Source organism: Poecilia mexicana, unplaced genomic scaffold, assembly GCF_051168715.1.
Source record: "Poecilia mexicana isolate PSO_F unplaced genomic scaffold, ASM5116871v1 scaffold_15, whole genome shotgun sequence".
NCBI lineage: Eukaryota > Metazoa > Chordata > Actinopteri > Cyprinodontiformes > Poeciliidae > Poecilia > Poecilia mexicana.
This window is the reverse complement of record NW_028263384.1, coordinates 10,143,914-10,163,423: the sequence shown is the minus strand read 5'-3', so window position 1 is coordinate 10,163,423 and position 19,510 is coordinate 10,143,914. Positions and strand designations below refer to the sequence as shown.

Sequence of the window (19,510 nt, the reverse complement as noted above, 5' to 3'; positions counted from 1 at the left end):
AATGGGTAAATGAAAAATAGATAAAAGAAAATGGGTAAATAAAAAAAGGGATATATGAGAAATTGATTAATGAAAGTGGGAAATAGAAAATCGGGTTAATGGAAAAAGGAAATTGAAAAATGGTTAAATTAAAAAATGGATTAATGAAAAATGGGTAAATAGATAGAGATTAATGAAAAATGGGTAAATGAAAAATAGATAAAAGAAAATGGGTAAATAAAAAAGGGATATATGAGAAATTGATTAATGAAAGTGAGAAATAGAAAATCGGGTTAATGGAAAAAGGAAATTGAAAAATGGTTAAATTAAAAAATAGATTAATGAAAAATGGGTAAATGGATAAAGGGATAAATGACAAATAGATAAATGAAAAAGAGAAATTGGGAAATTGATAATATGAAAAATAAATAAATTAAAAATTGGTTTAATGAAAAAGCTAAATTATTTATTTAACAAATTTTTTATTTATTTCACTCATTTTCTTCATTTTTTGATTTATTTTACTCATTTTTTATTTATTTTACCCATTTATTTATTTATTTAATTTTGGCTGAAATGGCTCTCCATACACATGAACCAGATTAGTTGAGTCAGATATTTGAAAAAATTATATTTTGTGTATATTTTATTTAAATTTTGTGCTTTATCCATAGGACCTGTTTTGTCCCTATTCTGAATTATATATATATATATATATATATATATATATATATATATATATATATATATATATATATATATATATATATATATATATATATATATATATATATGGATGGATGGATGGATCCATATATATATATATGGATTCATCCATCCATCCATCCATCCATCCATCCATCCTTCCACCCACCCACCCACACCTAGGGAGAATTTAGAGAGACCAATTAACCTGACAGTCATGTTTTTGGACTGTGGGAGGAAGCCGGAGTACCCGGAGAGAACCCACGCATGCACAGGGAGAACATGCAAACTCCGTGCAGAAAGACCCTGAGTCAGGAATGAAACCCTGGACCTTCTTGCTGCAAGGCAACAGTGCTACCAGCTGTGCCACTGTGCAGCCCACAACATCTTCCTTCAAAGGATCTGGTTTACGGAGACCGGGTCCTTCAAAAGATGCGGAGCCTGAATTCGGACACAGCTTAAGTGTTCCACCATAGTTAGAACTACAGAGATGGTGTGTTTGTAGTCCACACCAGCAGCTCTGCCTTTCTCTGTGTTCTGTTGCTATAGTAATTAATCATCTCTGCCAACTCTCTTGTGAGTCACTAAGGTGGAAAAAGAATTCAATCTTTGTGAGACATTCAGTAAGTTTTTCTAAAAAAGCTGTTAGAATGACTGCTTCCCATTCAGGATCTGTAAGGCCAAAATCCACCCACAAGACCCGATTTGTCCCCACATGTCCTGCAGGACCCCTACCCCAACAGTAAGCATTGACCACACTCTTGAAATGTTAATACAATGGTCCTCCTGACCAACATCCACCCACAAGATCAGATTTGTCCCCACATGTCCTGCAGCCCCACCTTCCCCAAATAGTGAGGGTCAACCACCCCTCTTGAAAAGTCAATAAAATGCTCCTCCTGACCAAAATCCACCCATATGGCCCAATGTGTCCCTAAACATCTTGCACCAATTAACCTGACAGACATGTTTTTGGACTGTGGGAGGAAGCCGGAGTACCCGGAGAGAACCCACGCATGCACAGGGAGAACAAGTAAACTCCGTGCAGAAAGACCCTGAGTCAGAAATGAAACCCAGGAACTGAAACTGCAAGGCAACAGTGCTACCAACTGTGCCACTGTGCAGCCCACAACACCTTTTGAAAAGTCAATACAATGGTCCCCCTGCCAAAAATAAACCCACATAGCCCAATTTGACCCCAAATATCCTGCAGGACCCCCGCTCCAACACTAAGGATTGACTACACTCTTGAAATGTCAATAAAATGCTCCTCCTGATCAAAATCCATCCATATGGCCCAATGTGTCACTAAACATCTTGCAGGACCCCCTCCCCAATACATGTAAATACATGTCAAGAATGTATTTACATTCTTGACATGTAAATAAAATGCTGCCAATGACCAAAATCCATCCACAGGACCTGATTGGTCCCTACATGTCATGCAGGAGCCACCCACAAATACTGAGGGTCAACCACCCCTCTTGAAAAGTCAATAAAATGCTCCCCCTGTCAAAATCCACCCATCGATCAATTTTCTGCACACCCTTGTCCCTAGTGGGGTCAGGAGGGTTGCTGGTGACCCTGGACGGGTCACCAGTCTGTCGCAGGGCAACTCAGAGACAGACAGGACAAACAACCATGCACATGCACACACACACACACACACACACACACCTAAGGAGAATTTGGAGAGGCCAATTAACCTGTTGGTCATGTTTTTGGACTGTGGGAGGAAGCCGGAGTACCCGGAGAGAACCCACGCATGCACAGGGAGAACAAGCAAACTCCGTGCAGAAAGACCCTGAGTCAGAAATGAAACCCAGGAACTGAAACTGCAAGGCAACAGTGCTACCAACTGTGCCACTGTGCAGCCCACAACACCTTTTTAAAAGTCAATACAATGGTCCCCCTGCCAAAAATAAACCCACATAGCCCAATTTGACCCCAAATATCCTGCAGGACCCCCGCTCCAACACTAAGGATTGACTACACTCTTGAAAGGTCAATACAATGGTCTCCTGTCAAAAATCCACCCTAGCAGGGTCCCTAACAGGGTCGGGAGGAGTGTTGGGCCTAATTTGTCCCTACATGTTCTGCAGGACCTGAGCCAAACAGAGGGTTGACCACCCCTCTTCCATCCATCCATTTTCTAACACCCTAGTCCCTTAAGGGGTCGGTAGGGTTGCTGGTGCCTATCTCCAGCTAACGTTCGAGGCGAGAGGCGGGGTACACCCTGGGCATGTCACCAATCTGTCACAGGGCAACACAGAGACAGACAGGACAAACAACCATTCATACACACACACTCACACACACCTAGGGACAATTTAGAGAAACGAATTAAACTTTGACAATGGTCCCCCTGTCAAAAAGAAAACTTCATTTTGACCGTCTGTGGAGATGTTTTGATTTTGTCTTTTCACATGAAGTGATATGAATAGGCGGAAGATAAATAATATTTTGGGGTTTCTTCGGCTTTGGGTCTGTGTCCTCAGATTTCAGTTTGATATTATTTGACTGAATTGGCGGAATTTTATCCTTCTGTGAAAATGAGATATCTGAAATTTTATTTTTCAACCCTGTGATGTTGTCCTCTTGCGTCTTTATTTTTGTTAAAAGCACACTTATCTCTTTCTCTAGGGCTTTGATCTGTCTTCTGAGAGCTTTAGCAGTGCTCTGACTCTCCTGCACTCTATTCAATGTATCTTCCGGTAGTAGGTCTAACTTACACTTGAGATTTTTCAGCACTTGCTGCAGCTTCTCCTCCTCAAGCTTGAGATTCTTAATTTCTCCTTCCTTCCCTTTCAGTTTTGTGGACAATCTGTGGATCTCAGATCGATACACTCTGAGTTTCTCATTTTTCGTGTCGTCATCTGGGAGAATTATAATATCTCCTTTATCCTCATCCATCCATAACCTTTCTACCTTAGAATATGTTTCTTTAACCATTTTAAATTTCTGCTCATTCTCATGGAGTCTTAGAACTTCCTTAGATAGCTCTATAATCTTACATTCCTGTTCGCGGATTGTGTCTGCCAGTATTCCAATTTTTCTCTCACTATAGAAAATTGCTTCTGTAGCTCTCCTGTTCTTTGCCAGAGAGTCTTCTGTCTGCGTCTTTAGTTTGGTATATTCTTCCTGTTTCTGCAAGAGGTCTTTGTCAAATTTTATCTTATTTTTCTTGCTGCTACAAATCTCGTCAGCCAGCTTTGCCTTGAGCTGCTCCACTTGATCCTTAAGAAACTTATTGTCTTGCTGGAACTTTTGCAGGACTGTCTGTGTTTCGATAATCTCTTTCTCATGATTAGCTAAAGAATGTTCCAGAATTCGTTTTTCTTTCAGCAGGCCTGTTTTTTCTGTGTGAGCACTTTTAAGGTGTTCCTGGAGGAATTGGAATTTCACATCTAGTTTTGACAACTTCATCTCAGTTTCAGTCAAAGCCTTTTTTAGTCCTGTGATTTCCTTTCGTAGGCTCAAATTTTCTTCATCTTTTCGCTTTATTCGTTTCATTGATGCTTCTTCATTTAGGCGATTTCTTCTCGCCTCAACTTCTGTCTCTTCTGCAAGTTTGCGTTGTCTCTTAAGTTCCTCTGTCTGAGCATCGATTTGCTTTTGTTTTACATCCAATGCAATGTCAAGATGGCTAATTGTGTTCTCTTTAGTTTTCAAGAGATCTGACTGCTTATAAAGCTCTTCTTTGTGGGCCTCTAATTCATCTTTAAATGCGCTTGCTTTTTGATGAGACAAGTCTAGTTGTAGTTTCAATTTTTGGTTGTCATCGGTGAGCTCTGAGACTTGTTTCTCAGCGATCAATGCTCTATCTTTGTAGAGCTTCATTGCTGCCAATCTATCAGTCAAATCTCGTCTTTGTGCTGTTGCAAGCATCAGAGAATTTGTCTTCTCTGCAATACTAGATTTCATGTTTTTTATCTGATCTTCTAGAGTCTGAATTCTAGCATCACGTTCCTGAAGTTTGGTCAAAAACCCTTTACATTTGTTAGAAAGATTAAAATTTTTTACCTCTAACACTTTCACTTCCTTCTGCAGGGATATGTTTTCTAGTTGTAAATCCTTTTCAGTATGTTTTTTTCTGTCCTTGGAAGGAGAATTGCCTCTTTGCTGTATGGATGGTCTTGTTGCATCTCTGGCTCTCTCACCCTCATTTTTCATGAGTTTCTTTTGGGTTTGGGGATCATTGTCAGTTTGTTGATCCGACCTGGCCTTGGTTTGCAAATCTTCTGCTGAACGTTTCATTTTCCTTTTGTATAGCAATCGTTTTAAGTCTCCGGACAAATTTTCACAGAACGTAATCTATCTTGGAACTCCTTGGAAGTCTGAGTTATCATCAGTGTCTTTGTCATATTCAAAGCCATTGAGTATGACATCACAAACTCATGAGTGATGTCATGATCTTTGTCCCCATGACATCACTGACTGTTCCTAAACAATGAGGTTCTGTCTCACTTGAAAAGTCAATACAAATCTCCCCCTGACCAAAATCCACATGGCCTGATTTGTTCCCCACTTAGGATGCCCCCCAAACACTGTGCACAGCAAAAAGCCCAGTGTTGATTTAACTCCCACAGAGTTGATTTTAACACTTTTTCAGGGTTTATATACTCTATAAAAAAGAAAACTACAATCTGTCCAGAAGAGTTAAAAAAAAAAATTGTAGACATTCAAAGTAGATCAATATCAATGAGAAAATACGAATGGTGTCAACCCTTACTGTGTATAAACATGAAATGTTTAATAAACTGGATTTGAATTGGTTTGTACAACGAAGCTGAAAGAGGCACCGGATTCGGATGTTATCAGCCCCGTTGAATGGCTTCAGACGGTCAGTCCCTCCTGTGCCTCCTGGGAGGCTCAGTAGGTTGGTATCTACCATTCATATCACTGATCACAGCAGCTTATCGTTGATAGAACTTTTTCTTTAGCTTTTTTTTATTTTTAATCCTTTATTGCAGATTCCCGAAACAAACACTCCCATCAAACAAATGTAAATAAATGCCTTGCTTTGCGACCAACTGACACAAAAAGTGTTACATGATACACATTGTCCATTATTGCATTTTAAGTCAATATTTTAAAATAATTTTAATATTAGTATTTTTCTTCAATAGCTTCCGGGTCATGTGACCTACTGACTCAAAATCAGTGTGAAATAGTTCTACTAGTATGTATAGATGAGGCACACATTTTTATTCCATTTTAACTCATTTTTACATTTTTTGCCTATTTATTTATGTATTAACACAAATAAATAATAAACTCCCACTTCCTTACGGATACGATGATATTTCTTTGTCATGCAGACTGCTCTTGTCCTTTTATTTGCAGCAGGGCTCCTCTGCGTCCCTATTAAATTGAACAGATTATGTGGCAGGATCAAGAATATCAGACAGATACTGCCAGCGGTGCAGCCAAGGTGGTGCTGCAGTAACAAAAGACCGCTGAAAGTGAGCAGAGCGGCCAGGAAACCCGCCCACCTGGTTCTGGCGGACATTGCTTCTGGTTGAGTTGGAAGCATCCACGGTGTAGACGCAGGCGCTGCTGCTGCTGAGGATGAACTGGATCCAACTGAGCATTGACAAATGCACAACAGGAAATGGCGACAGTGTATTTCAAAATAAAAGATTGTAATCCTCCGTGTCAGCTGGTACAAACAGCGATGTCTGCCGCATTACCATCTGTTCGGTAAATTCTGCTCAACTCATCAGTCATAATCCCTGTTTTATTTAATTCTTAACACTAGGAGCTCAACGTTTTATACCTAAGATGTTATGTGCAGTTCTAGGCACAGCCAAGATACTGCTCAGAACCCTCAAGCTCCCAGGCCTCTGCAGAGAACCAGAGCTCAGAGGATGAGACAGAGAGACCACCAGCGGAGGGTGAGAAAGGAATTTTTATTTTTATTTTATTGTATTGCAGGTTGCATTACTTTATTGATACTGTATGTTTACATGTGTTTATATGTTTGATAAGGCAGTACGTTTACATTCTGCCTTATCAAAGCCAAAAATGTATTTGAAGTGCAAAACAATGTAAAAACTTAGGGTTAAAAGAGATTTCAGATAAGATATACCGATTTCATTGGAATGATGAGATGACAAATTAAATGTAGCAATATTGCTATGAAGAATATTCATCACGTGAGCCACTTGCCTCTGTCAATGGTGCATTTATTGATCAGCTGCACCTTAATCAACCTTTCTGTTGTTTATTTGCATGTTTATTTGATGAAGATGGAGTCCCCCCAACCCCAATCATCTTTTTGTGGACAGCGTAAGGAGCATAGTGCTGAATAAATCAGACTGAAGATGGTATCTTATTTACAAGTTCCAATTCAGTGTTAAATTTAAGGATTACTCTTTCTTCAAGAGTCTGGGCTGCATCTCGCTATCTCTGCCTCAAAATATAAAATACTTATACAAATTAAACCCAAAGTAGGTTATTATACACAAAACATATTCTTTGAAATTCAGTTGAGCTTTATGAAATCTTTTTCGTATTTGTGAAAAGAATAAAAGTGTATTTTCTAATGTTTGGGTGCAATGGCAATACCAGAGTAAAAAACAGGGGAGAAAAAGGGGGCATTGTGCAGATTGATAACTCTCTATTATTTGCTTTTAGGTTTTATTTTGAAAGTAGTGACCGGAAACAGTGTTTAGTATCTCCTGCATTTTGATGCGCCCGCCGTTATTTTCAGGGGAGTAGCTTATTGCTGAGCAACGGAGGAAGAGAAGGCCAGCGCTCTCAGGGCTGGGCTCTACACACACCTTCAACAGCGACTAGCAGCTAAAGGAAAAGGGTAAGTGAAGCGTAGACTTGACTTTTACTCAGAAAACAGTACAATAAACAGCTTTAAAATGGCTTTTAGCTTTAAAGTTTACCGTTACTCACGTGGAGTTTACGACCGAGAGGGGAAAAAAAGGAGAAAGAGTCGATTTTCAGCTTTTCTTCTGCACATCTCCTGATTTCAGAGGATTCTCCGTGTCAATTGAAAATTCCCGGAGTTGACACGCTGTAAACTTACTTACTTTAAAGCTTTGTGGAAATGGGTGCTCGAATATAATTAGGAAGCTTGAGAAATATCCTTTAAAAATGCTGCTGGTCTGACTCCCTGTCGGCTAACTGGCTGGATGGCTCCCTGCTCCACCTTTGTTAAGCGACCCAGTCTCCCCCCCTCTTACAAACACAATTATTTTCTGTCGTTTCTTTTATTCTGATGAATATTATAATCTTCAACCACTGTTTTCCCGAGTTACATCCTTCAGAAGGCGCTCGGAGGGTCACCGAGACAAGATGCACGTCAATGAAGGTCGTTCACATGGATCGCTTTGTTTATGTTTTTGCAACCAGATAGCTGTCTTCGAGTCTGTATGCTTTCAATGTGCATTACTAGGGGAAATCTTATTAGTTCGTTCAATATGAACGAACTAAATCGCAGAATGTGTCCCGATGTCGGAGCCCCTCCTCCTCCTCTAATGTAGTGGCTTTGTTTTCGTGGGGCAGATGTAGATGGCCTACATACATCCCTCTCTTTGTGTTCAGTTAGTTTTTTTGCAGCCATCATCACATCTCCAAAAATAAATAAACTAAATAAAACAAACTACTTTGGTAATTAATTGTAATAATTGATTATTTTAGTGTATTGCTGTCCTAATAAATATGCTTTTAGTTATAGTTTCTTTCACATTGTTGTGAATTTTGTGCAGATAATAAAACGTGCAAAAAGAAAAATCAATTAAAGGCCTGTCATTAAAGTTAGCTGTTTGCATATTATGTTCAGAGCTGTATTCATATCAGAGAGTTTGAATACTTCTCACCCCTCTGCTTCAAGGTTTCAAATATTTTGGCTGTGAGCCAGTACGGGCCGGTATCAGATTCTCCAGCACGATAAAAATATCACTGTTTCAGGATATCAAACTAGAATTCAAAGAAAAATCTATAATATGGCCTCATAGCTATTGGTTAAAAAAAGAAAAGCAATCCTTTTCATAGAGCTGCTAAACTACTACAACATATTAATTGAGTGGCACATTTTAGGTAGACAAATGCAGTGATATTGGTGAATGTCATGATGTCAGTGTGACTTACAGTAATTAAACAAGAAATTAAATTCCTCTTAGACTTCACAGCAAAGATAGGATCTGGACAGTGTGTAGTCTACCCAGCTAGTGAAAAAAAATTTGTTCATTATTTCATTTCCACAATAGAGTTTTTTGTTTTTTCTTCTTCTTCTTGGAAAAAGTTATTTTTAGCATTTTCAATCTTTGTGGACATTTGTTTAGTCTCTTTACATTTTTAAAAATCTTACACGTTGCATTAAACAGAAAATGTCACCAAATATCTCAGACATAGATAGTCTGAAGAATGGTACTTAAATTTACAATTATTACTGTTCCCAGCTGGAGTTTTTTTTTGTGATTCAACACTTATTTATTATTTTTGCTTTAATTTAGGTAAAATATGAAATAACATAAAAAAGATAAAAATATTTAGAACTTCCTTTTTTTTTGTTTTTAGTACTAACATCAAATTTACCTGATATGCACAGTGGAAACTGTAGAAGCTAACATTCACAGTGTTTGTCTTGGTTTGGGTACAACCAATCAGAGGCAAGGAAATTAATTCTGCTCTTGGATTGGTTGTTTTGCAAACACCAGCCAATAGCGTGTCAAATATGACCATTACACAACTACCCAATCTATATCATCCTCCTATGAGGCATATTTATTCGAATATTTTACATAAGATAAAAAATAATGCACACATAGACTGGTTTCTCCACAAATAAGTTTATAGTTGTAGGGAACTTGCTCAAATTTATAAGTTAAATATAGTTTTTAAAACAATTAAATGTTGTTATTTTGTGGTAGTTTATGCATATGTTTAAAAAATCTCTGAAAAATATGTAAAAGCTTCAAAAATAATTCACTGAAACTTGTAGGAACCCTAATCCAGTGAGATCTCTCGTCACTCTGTCTTACGTTTCTACAAAATAAGTTTGAACTATAGGCATGGTATGACAGAAAACTTTGTTTTGAAACTACAAAACCTTCCTGGTGCATATGCTACCATGCAGGCTGCTTCAGCTGCTCTCTCCTTTATATATTCTCTTTTGCTCTGCCTTTTCCCTCCTCCTGAGAACCCTCTGTGTAAATGTGGCTGCTGGCTGGCCGGTTTGCTCCGAAGGCCTCCGCATTTAAAAGGAAAACTGTGTCAGTGTCACAGGACTGTAGCTGCAGTCTCAAAGAGGAAGCAGCTTGACCTCAGCCTATGTGGCCATTACCCAGTTACACTGAATCCCAGCTAACATACAGAACAAATGTCAATTATTTTCCCTCTGTAAAGCTTCGTGTCTGTCGCTTGTTTTCCCTGAAAACTGGAAATCTCATGATGATGATGATGATTATGATGACGATGTGCAGCATAATAATGTTGAACAAATGTGTCTTTTTACTGGTCCTCACTTGCTTAGATCTGTTGACCACAGAGCTGTGTTTTTGTGTGCATCTCTGCTCTGGAGTGTAGTTAGGACGTCTTTGGGGACTGTCGTCCGGCCTGCCCATGGCTATTGTGTATAGTAGGAAGTTTAGGAAGTGAATTCATTTTGCTTCAGTGGCAAGGGAAGCATTACTTGTGACTGAAAACAATTTAGCTTGGGACTTAACATGCGACTCTGATCCATTTGTTTCAAGGCATTTTTTAAACGCGTTGTAGCAGAGAGTCCTTGGCTAAAAATATCAGTAAATCTCATTTCTGTAATCTGCCAGAGTGGAAACATTAATAAGGTTATGGGAGTCAGGTAGCCTGCTGGTACTGCTGGATGTGTGCAGACACACTCAAGAGAATAAAGACTGGTCAGTAGACAAGCCTTAAGTTATAAAGCGGTAATGAGTAAATAAGAAAACAAGAAGAGAGTTTAAAGTTCTTTATACACACGATGACCAATCTCTCCCTTGTTATTGAACGTCTGGGGTGTGTCAGAGTTTTTCTATTCCGAGATTTAATTATTTAGAAATGGAGGAAAAAACAAAACCAGAATAAAAGCGAACTACTCTTCACATCTGTTTCGGGGTGTAACAGCCTCTACTCCCCTCTGCGTTCCCTTTATTACGTGCTGTGCTTTCCACAGCAGATATCGATCTTCATTTCTGCAGCTTCTATTCCCATCTTCCTCTCTGCCAACCCCTGATTGTCCTGTTATGCTAACATTTCTGTTTTGATATTTCTTTTCTTCTCCTTCCTCCTAAGTGGCAGTGTGGTTTTCAGTATGAGAGAGTTGACTATTTTTATCCGGTGCCAAGGCTATTGCTCTGGGTGGTAAAAATGTAGGAGCCATAATCAACTTTTGGCTGAGGCAGTCAAAGACTAATGTTTCTGTAAAAGCGCCACGGGTCAGTCATTATCAACTCAGCAGGAGCACTGCAGAGCCACAAGAGTACCCAGCACAGCAAATTGTCTAATGTAGTGTCACAATCCTATTCATAGTATGTTTAAATTTGATTTTATATACAATACATATGTAATGCAAACCAACAGATTACTAACAATGAGTTAAGATAGAAGGGGGTTGCACATCAAAGTTTTTTTTTTTTTTTACCACACACATTGGAAACGCTCATAAGGATGAGTTTCCAAAAATGAAAGTTAAAAAAACTGCTGGAGTTACATTTTTTTGGGGTCATCTGTTCAGGCTCTCTAACAGCAAATTCTTGGACAAGTTGGGTGAGTGGTGATCTTACTGAAGCCATTTATTGACTTAGGAAGATTGTCATTAAAGTCTGCGTGACTTTAATGACTTGTTCTCTTGTCTTGCCCATGTTGAAGAGTGGTTTAGAGAAATCGGCATCTGTGTCATGTCATATTTACATATGTTTCAATCTAACAAGGACATCATGGATAACTAATTAAACAATACTGTAAGCTGCTGAAACAAAACAAAATATGAAGAAAACCAATGTTTTGATTACCTATAATGTTACTAGTTGTGGCACTGGTATTACAAAAAGAAGCTGGATTTGTCTACATTTTTTGTGTCAAAATGGGCAGCCACAACAAAGAGATTTATTCAGGGGTTAAAAATAATTATTGTTTATCACTTTAGTAATTTGAAGGTGTTGTTTTACCCCAAATATTCTTTACCCTTTGTGTGGTTTTAGTAAAGAAATCGTATCCTTGAGTATGTTTTTCAGAGAAGCATTAAGCACACACCCTTCAGAGAAAGAATCACATGAAGAGAAAAAGACTTTGCTGCAGGACATTTGCCTCATTATTGACATGGAATATTAATAACCTAATTTTTATGAGCGCTTCATCATCACGAGCGCCTGTTTATGCGGGTAGCTGCTCCACTAAAAATGCTTAAAAGAAAAGTACTTTTTATTTTTACTTTCATTTTGCTTGAATGTGTAGTACATTTTGGATAATATTCCTGTACGGTCCTCAGGATCCACGGAGTGTAAACCGGTGTTTGTGGGTCTGCAGGGCAGTCTGAACACATGGATCTCAGAGCATGTGGCGGGTTTATGTCTTAAGGCAGTGGGAGGGTCGGAAGGGGGTTGCTGGATTGTGTTTGGTAATAACAATGGAGCAGGCAGGACTGATGCTGGCTAAATGGAGGTGTTTGCTGATTTGTTGTCGCTTGCCAACTGTTCATGTAATACCGCTTTTCTGCACCATATGCTCGGTTCTGCTGCATTAGTCTTTTTTTTTTTTTTTTTACTAACATGCTGGATTTAATAGCCACGCTAACACACATAAAGCTATATATACTCTTGTGTAGCCAAGGGTTAAGAGACTCCTGGTTTGATCCTGACAGCGTAATGATTTATTAGCTCTCTCCATAGTAGTTCAGTCCAGTCGCAGGAGATAAATGTTGGCGCATAGTTGTGGTGTAGCTGCAGAAATAAGGATGAATTCTGAAATAAAGGTTCTGTAGAATCAACAACTATCTTCATACTCTTGGTTTTGTTTTGAAGTGTTATGATTTAGTGGTGGCATTTGACCTCCTTTACATCCAGATTTAGAAAATCACATCACTTGCAACATGAGCGACTTCAACCGAGGAGGAAGGTGGTCTCTTCCTCATCTGACAGCCTCTTATTATTATTTGTTGTTATATTTTCACACACTAAACTTATTGAGGAGAAATAGGCAAACAGTGCAGTTTTTTTTTCTGCCATCGATTTTATGTTTAAACTCCAAATGGATTTGCTTTTGCTTAATCCTTCTTCAGTTTTTCATACTAAAGATGTATTTGGAAGCTGGATGGGATCCTTACTCAGGATATACACCGTCAAACTGCATTTATAATTTGTAATTGAGTGTGATTATGAATTTAACGTAAAGATGTCCTCTTCATGGAGTGTAATAGTTATGTGTTTAAAAACTAGAACTGATTACGTGAGGAGGAATTAATACAGATTCACCAGGTATTGGATTTGATTGGGAAAATCTTTTTTTTCATTAACCACTAGGCAGCACTCCCTTTTGTGCATTCTTAAAATGAGGTGGTAAATAACACATATTGCCTTTTTTGTTATCACTTTAAGCAAGACCTTTGTAACTTGCAGATTCAGAGTTTATTAACACTTTCCTAACATATGTTAAAGGGGGAGTACACAGTAAAAACTGCTGGGTTAAAAATAACCCAATACGTAACCCAGCGCTGGGTCAAATATGGACCGACCCAACGCTGGGTTGTTTTAACCCAACTGGGTTGGGTTGAGGGTTTGACCCAGCACATTGGGTCATGGCAACTAACCAAACGTTGGGTTAAATTGACTTGTTTAAATTGGTTAAACTGACCCAAAATTGGGTTGAAATTCATAACCCAACACAAGGGTTATTATACCACTATAGTTGGGTTAAAAAAAATTATTTTAAATTTCACTATATAAAAACAGGATTAAAAGACATATGAATTTAAAGCTTCTTTTATTTCCACATGATACATATATAGAGCCAGCAATTTCATTTACAAAAGTTACAAAACATAAGTAGTTAAATCACTTCAATTCATTTGGCTACAACTCCAGAAGTATCTGTTACTCCATATTAGAAAACATTTAATGAAAAAAAGTCTGTTTTAAAGCAAACTACAAGTAAACCTTTCAGCCATTAAACAAGGAGCATTTTTAACGACACTTTAGCATTTTGCCTGTCTCCCTGCATGAGGACATACAGGTTGTCACATTTTGTAGATGCACCACCAGGTTTGTCCCAACCTGATGGAGAGAGAAGACAGAAAATAACAGGCCATTAGTGATGAACTTATATAAACAGCAAACAATTTGAGCATGATTCAGAGATGAATGTTGACTTACAGGCTGGATATCAATGAAACCCTCTGAACTTCCAGGTTGATGGATCTGAAACTCTTCTCCCAAATGTGTAAGTAGGGAGGAGCACTGGCAGCAGCTGCAGGGCTACATCATCTTGTCTGCATGGGAAACATAAGCTTGTGTTAAAATGTTAAATGTTAACAGTTTATAAACATCTCTTGAGCTTCAATACCTTAAGGGAGAAAATTCATGTTGTTGAGAAGACGGCCGCTCCTTTCTCTTCTTGGCCATACAAAAGATCTTCGTTGAGAACAAGAGAGAGAAGCACAAAAACAGGCCTTTAGTGAATTTAAAGGTAAAGGGCTACATTCTCAAAAACTAATTTCTGACTGATTCTAGTTTAACACAAAACCTCACTATTGAATGTGATGCACTTATTTAAACAATCTGAGCATTATTCAGAGATGAAGGTTGACTTACAGGCTGGATATCAATGAAAACATCTGAATTTCCAGGTTGATGGATCTGAAACTTCTCCCAAATTAGTAAGGTGGAGCAGGAAGGAGTACTGGCAGCAGCTGCAGGACTACATCATCTTCTGTATCAAACATAAGTTAGTGTTAAAATGTTACAGTAACTAAAAAGCATGACAACATTTTAGAGAACATTTCTTCTGAGCTTCAATACCTTGAGGGAGCAGACTCATGTTCTTGGTCATGCAGAAGGTCTTCGTTGAGAACGAGGAGTTTGGGTTTCGCTTAATTCTCCTGAAGATCCTGGATGTAAAATTACAAAATCTATCAGAAAAGACAAAATCACAAATCAAACTTTAATGACTGAATTAAATCTTATAGCTGTCTCAACTGCAAATAACTTGTAATTAGCCAGCAATTTCAAATGTTCAGAGTAATTTTATGTTCCTAAAAATAAATATAGCACTTAATAAAATAAAATGACATATAATTTAATTTAGAAGTAAAACTTAACACAAACTTAGTGCTGAATAACTTTCAGCACCAACTTTAAATAAATGTATTTGTAATTAATACCGTAGTAACAATAATAATAAAATGAGCAAACATTAACATTAGATATTGTCTTAGTTTTGCTTTTAATTCGTTGCCTAAAACCAGCGGGAGTTTGAAAGCAATGTGCCGGGAGACGGTCGTTCTCTCTCGGCTTAACGAGCCGCTCCGCCCGGTCAACTGACAGAGGGCGAGACGAGCCGGCGGCTGGAGGGGAGCGATAAGTCCGAACACGTCCGAGCATGTTTGTAATTAAGCTATATGTTAATAAACCGAGCGCATAATTCAGGTTTACACAACTAATTTATCGCCTAATAACTTTGCAAAAGTTATTTTATTTTCAAAAAGCATAATATAACCACATTATTAAAGCTCTTCTCGCTCTCCTCCGCCATTACTGCTGGTGTTCGAACACGTAGCCTCAGCCCGCTAAGGATGCGCGCGCATATTGCAAAAATCAGGGGACAAACCGTCAACTACCTTTTCTTTTAAAACTAAATCGATTTTTAAAAATTTGACTATGTTAAGTTACGAACAAATATGATTGAGGTTATATTAAAAACTGAATTTAATTTACTTGACAAATTGTGCCCTTCCCCTTCATCTATTTTTTCCCCAACATCCGTATTGTAGCAACACCGAAGCTCTTTGTCAGAGGAACCTACCGTAATAAACATTTTAAATAACCATAAAAATAAATATCAAACATGTTTGAAATAAATTCAATTTATGTATAAAATTCTATAAACGTTGAAACTTTATCTTCTTTTTACTTACCATGTCTTATTTCAAAGTAGAGGAGAAGTCCGTTATGCAATGTTCACAGTCATGTTGAAAATGGAGGCTTGTGAAGAGGGGCGTGGCTTCTTCCAAGTTTCATCTTTAACCCAACCGTTTGGGTAAATCTACCCACCCAACTCCTGGCCCAACAGAAGTGTGCAAGATGTAGACTTCCGATAAATTTCTGACCCAACTCATGAGTTATGAATTTTGACCCAATATTTGGTCAAACTAACCCAACCTATGACCCAACAGCTTCAACCCAGAAATTGGGTTATGAAAATAACCCAGCATTTTTTACTGTGTATGATGTAAAATTGTCTTTTTTGAGCTATACATAATGTTATTTTATTCCCTCATCAAAAATACACCTGGAGTAATGCTTTGATTCTTTCAAGCATGTTTGAGAAATCCTTTAATCTTCCGCCTCACAAAGCACCTCTCCTCCCCGACTCCCCACTCATTTCCTTCAGACTAGCTCGCAGCAATTAGCAAACACCTGGTGTAACTGCACATCTGCTGAGCCCCTTATATGAGCTACGTCTCAGTGCAGCACTGGTTGAAACGTTGTTAAAGGGTCAATAGAGGAGCGATGTTGTTGTTCCTGAAAGTAGAGTATCAGAAAGAGCACGAGTTTTTGACAGAGACAGAGGCCCAATTACAAAACATTAAATTATTATGCTAAATTTATTTTAAGTCATATTTGATATCAGATGCAGGCAACATAGTTACAATTTTTCCTTGGTGGTACATTTGTAGACTTTAGCACTCACTTTATTGTCATGTATATTGTAGGTCTGTATTTCCTGTTGCCTCTGTGAAATAGTTTTTTTTTTAACCAGCAACATACAAAAACTTAATAGGTGAATGCAATATTACCTCATAAGGCATTGATGCATCAATACCAGCAACTACCAGCACACTGAATTGAAAAAATGTAGCCTGGTAAGTACCTGGTTCAGATCATTGAAAAGCTCTGACCAGTATTTCTTTGTCTCATTCAAAGAAGAACAATAGGTGCTGTACCCTTTCATGTCTGTAAATCTGTAGAAGAGCCGCGGGGGACGGGAGAAGCCTTTGTCTGTCCGTCTCCCTGCCCAGAGTTCACTGTCTTACTGTAAATCTGTTCTCTTGATTGTACTTTGAAACCCTCCGGGTGTGTAGATGTTTTTGTAAGGTCACAGGATTGGTCCCTTGCCTATTACTTATTGATTTCATTCTGAAAATGCTTGTCTGACTGGCCTAACATCAGTGACGCTGAGGGAAAAGGGCAGACTGATGGGGAGCTGTTTGTCTTTTCACTTTTCAGTAGTGACCAATCATTTGGCTGAAATCTGCCAATTTCCCCACAGGGGGTACGTTAAGCACACAAAAAAAGAATCACTTTTTCCCAGTTCATAAACTCATCAACAAACATCTTTTCCACTTTCTGCTTTTTAGCTTGATTAGATATCAGATCAAGTTAAGCACATACTCTTTAAAGTATCAGCATAAATAAGCCAATAAGGATTGTTTACTGTCACTGAATTGAAATTGAATCGAATAGTAATAACTTTATGTGGTCACCTCAATCAAAACACCTGCAATACACAAAGTATGTCTTATTGTCTTGTGGGAGAAGATGTGAATCGGCAGGTCTGACCTCAGTGAAAGACAGAAGTTGGTATCGGTCAGCAAAATGACTTCCACACATTCTTGAAAAGCCTGGAAAACTATTGAATTTGATTTAATCATTTTATATTTTAGATAAATATAGAAATGACATTAAGGATATGGAAATATTTAGCATTTTCCAGATCCATCCTCTCATTTTATTATTTAAAGCTTAGATTGCTTAGCATTAGATGTCCAGATTTTTTGTTTCTTTAGTAAATGAAGCCAATTCACTTGGTCACTTTGTGAATTTTTTTACTCTGTTTTTTAATCAAAATTTTAAATATAATGTCTTCTTAAATGGGAAATATTAAGTACAAAGTATTTTCTTTTTTTAGCCATGCATTTTTTTGTTGTTGTCCTGTCAACAAATATCAAATATATAGACATATCAAGAAGTCACGTTTATTTTACCATTAAATGTTCCCATCGTCCAGAAGCTTTGTGTCGACCACAACATTTTCTACTTCCATAGGTACAGTAACTGTTGCAGTAGTAAAAACAGAAATAATTTCCTTTTGGCATGTATAGTTGGTTCCATTTGAAGAGACCATTAGCCACAAAAAACATAATTAATTTAAACAAAAGTATTTTCAATTTGATTCCCACGGAGGTTTGTTTTTGTTTACTCAACGAGTTGTGATATGTGACAGATTACAGTAATTATCCCCGCAAATACCTATTTTAAATTTAGAATTTACAAAGTGGGCTTATTGTCACTACAGTGAGATGTTTCCATGCAGACAGCCAACCCCACCCTGACTGGGGCTGAGCATGGCTCTCATCATAAGACCAAGTGGAAATGAGTGTGACGAGAGGATGAGCCGTGTCTTTCTCTCTCTGCGCTCTGTGGACGCATCTGTGTGTCCGTTCATCCTGGTCTGTGATCTGAGTCTCGCTGCGGCAACCGGAGGGTTAATAGGAAACAGCAGATGAGTGCCTGCGACCGTTACCCAGCTGTTGCATCATGCTGGGATCCCAACTCCCGCCAGATGCTACGTGGAAAGCTGCAGCCCTGCGTTGCAGTCGATGACTGTAAATATGGACGTCACTTCCTGTTTTCCAGTTGGTGGTTGTGATTGGCTGCTTTAGAATGGAGGGAAGAGATTCAAAAAGTAAAAAATAAAAATAAAAAACAGATGGGTGTTTATATAACTTGACACTAAACAACGGAAATACAGCTGGAAGTGTGATTAGTCGGGGTTGATAAAGGATTATTCCCCTCTGCTTCTCTTCACTTAAACAAGTGGTCAAGATTCTTATGCGCTCTTATATTTTAAATTGTATTTCTACTTAACATCCAATTTAGTTATGAAAGCACAATCTTTCTGTAGTTGTTGCCTTTTTAAAAATAAATGTTTAGCTGTATTTAAGAACAGTTTCTGGTCACAGGCAGTGGATCAAAAGATGAGTGTCCTCAACTAGAAGTGTTTTACATTCTTCCTGTCTCTCCGCTGCTATCTCTTCAGCACAAAGAATTCAGTCATCTTGGAATAATCCTGCTCTTTCATTCCTCATCACTGAGTGTTCGAGTGTGTGGTGGGGAGATAGTATTAGTGCAGTTCTGGGGGCTGGTAAATTCCTCCCAATAACATGAAGTCACTGTTTCTCTTTATTATCGCCTGCAAGAATCCTGCTGAAGCAGCGTGATAAGTTGCATGTTTTTTGCTTTTTATTTTTTCCCTGCATATAGAGCCCTTCACATCTACTGATGCTCGTGATAAAGACGCTTAGCAGCATAATCTCACACAGAAAAATGTGCAGTTTTTTTTTTTTTTCCATTTAAATATATGTCAGTTTAGTCCCAAGTTAAGAAATAGTTTCTTTCAGAATCACTTTGGACACAGTTGGAAGATAATAATTTAACTGAAACTTTTTACATTTATGTTTCATTTATTTCTTTGGATTGATGAAACATAATAATTTATAATAACTAGACCCCATCGACATTCCAGTCAGTCTGGGAGGAATGCTAAGAAAAAGTAAGTTTGTAAAAAGCTACTCGGACTTTAACTGGGACCAGATGCTTTGGTCAGATGAGATGCCGATTTCAATTTTTCAGTTACATTT

At 38.1% G+C, this 19,510-nt stretch overlaps 1 protein-coding gene and 1 long non-coding RNA gene across 6 annotated transcripts in view; one reads left to right on the top strand and one right to left on the bottom strand.

The window, feature by feature from the left end:
- The first annotated feature begins 7,412 nt into the window (after positions 1–7,412).
- Positions 7,413–19,510, top strand: part of cep170aa (centrosomal protein 170Aa) — a 42,638-nt gene continuing 30,540 nt past the window's right edge. Inside the window, exon 1 of the mRNA XM_088012900.1 lies at positions 7,413–7,501. The gene's annotated coding sequence lies outside the window, so the exon portion shown is untranslated. The remainder of the gene's footprint in view (positions 7,502–19,510) is intronic.
- On the bottom strand, positions 13,619–16,090 carry LOC148155292 (uncharacterized). Of its 5 annotated transcripts, none has more exons than XR_015765482.1 (6): positions 15,370–16,090; positions 14,670–14,779; positions 14,463–14,580; positions 14,215–14,282; positions 14,025–14,140; positions 13,619–13,925 (listed from the first exon to the last, which is right to left on the bottom strand). It is a non-coding gene; the product is annotated as an uncharacterized LOC148155292 (long non-coding RNA). The 5 variants fall into 5 exon arrangements; XR_015765483.1 differs by having other exon boundaries at positions 14,670–14,758; positions 15,370–16,089; XR_015765484.1 differs by having other exon boundaries at positions 14,670–14,758; positions 15,785–16,089.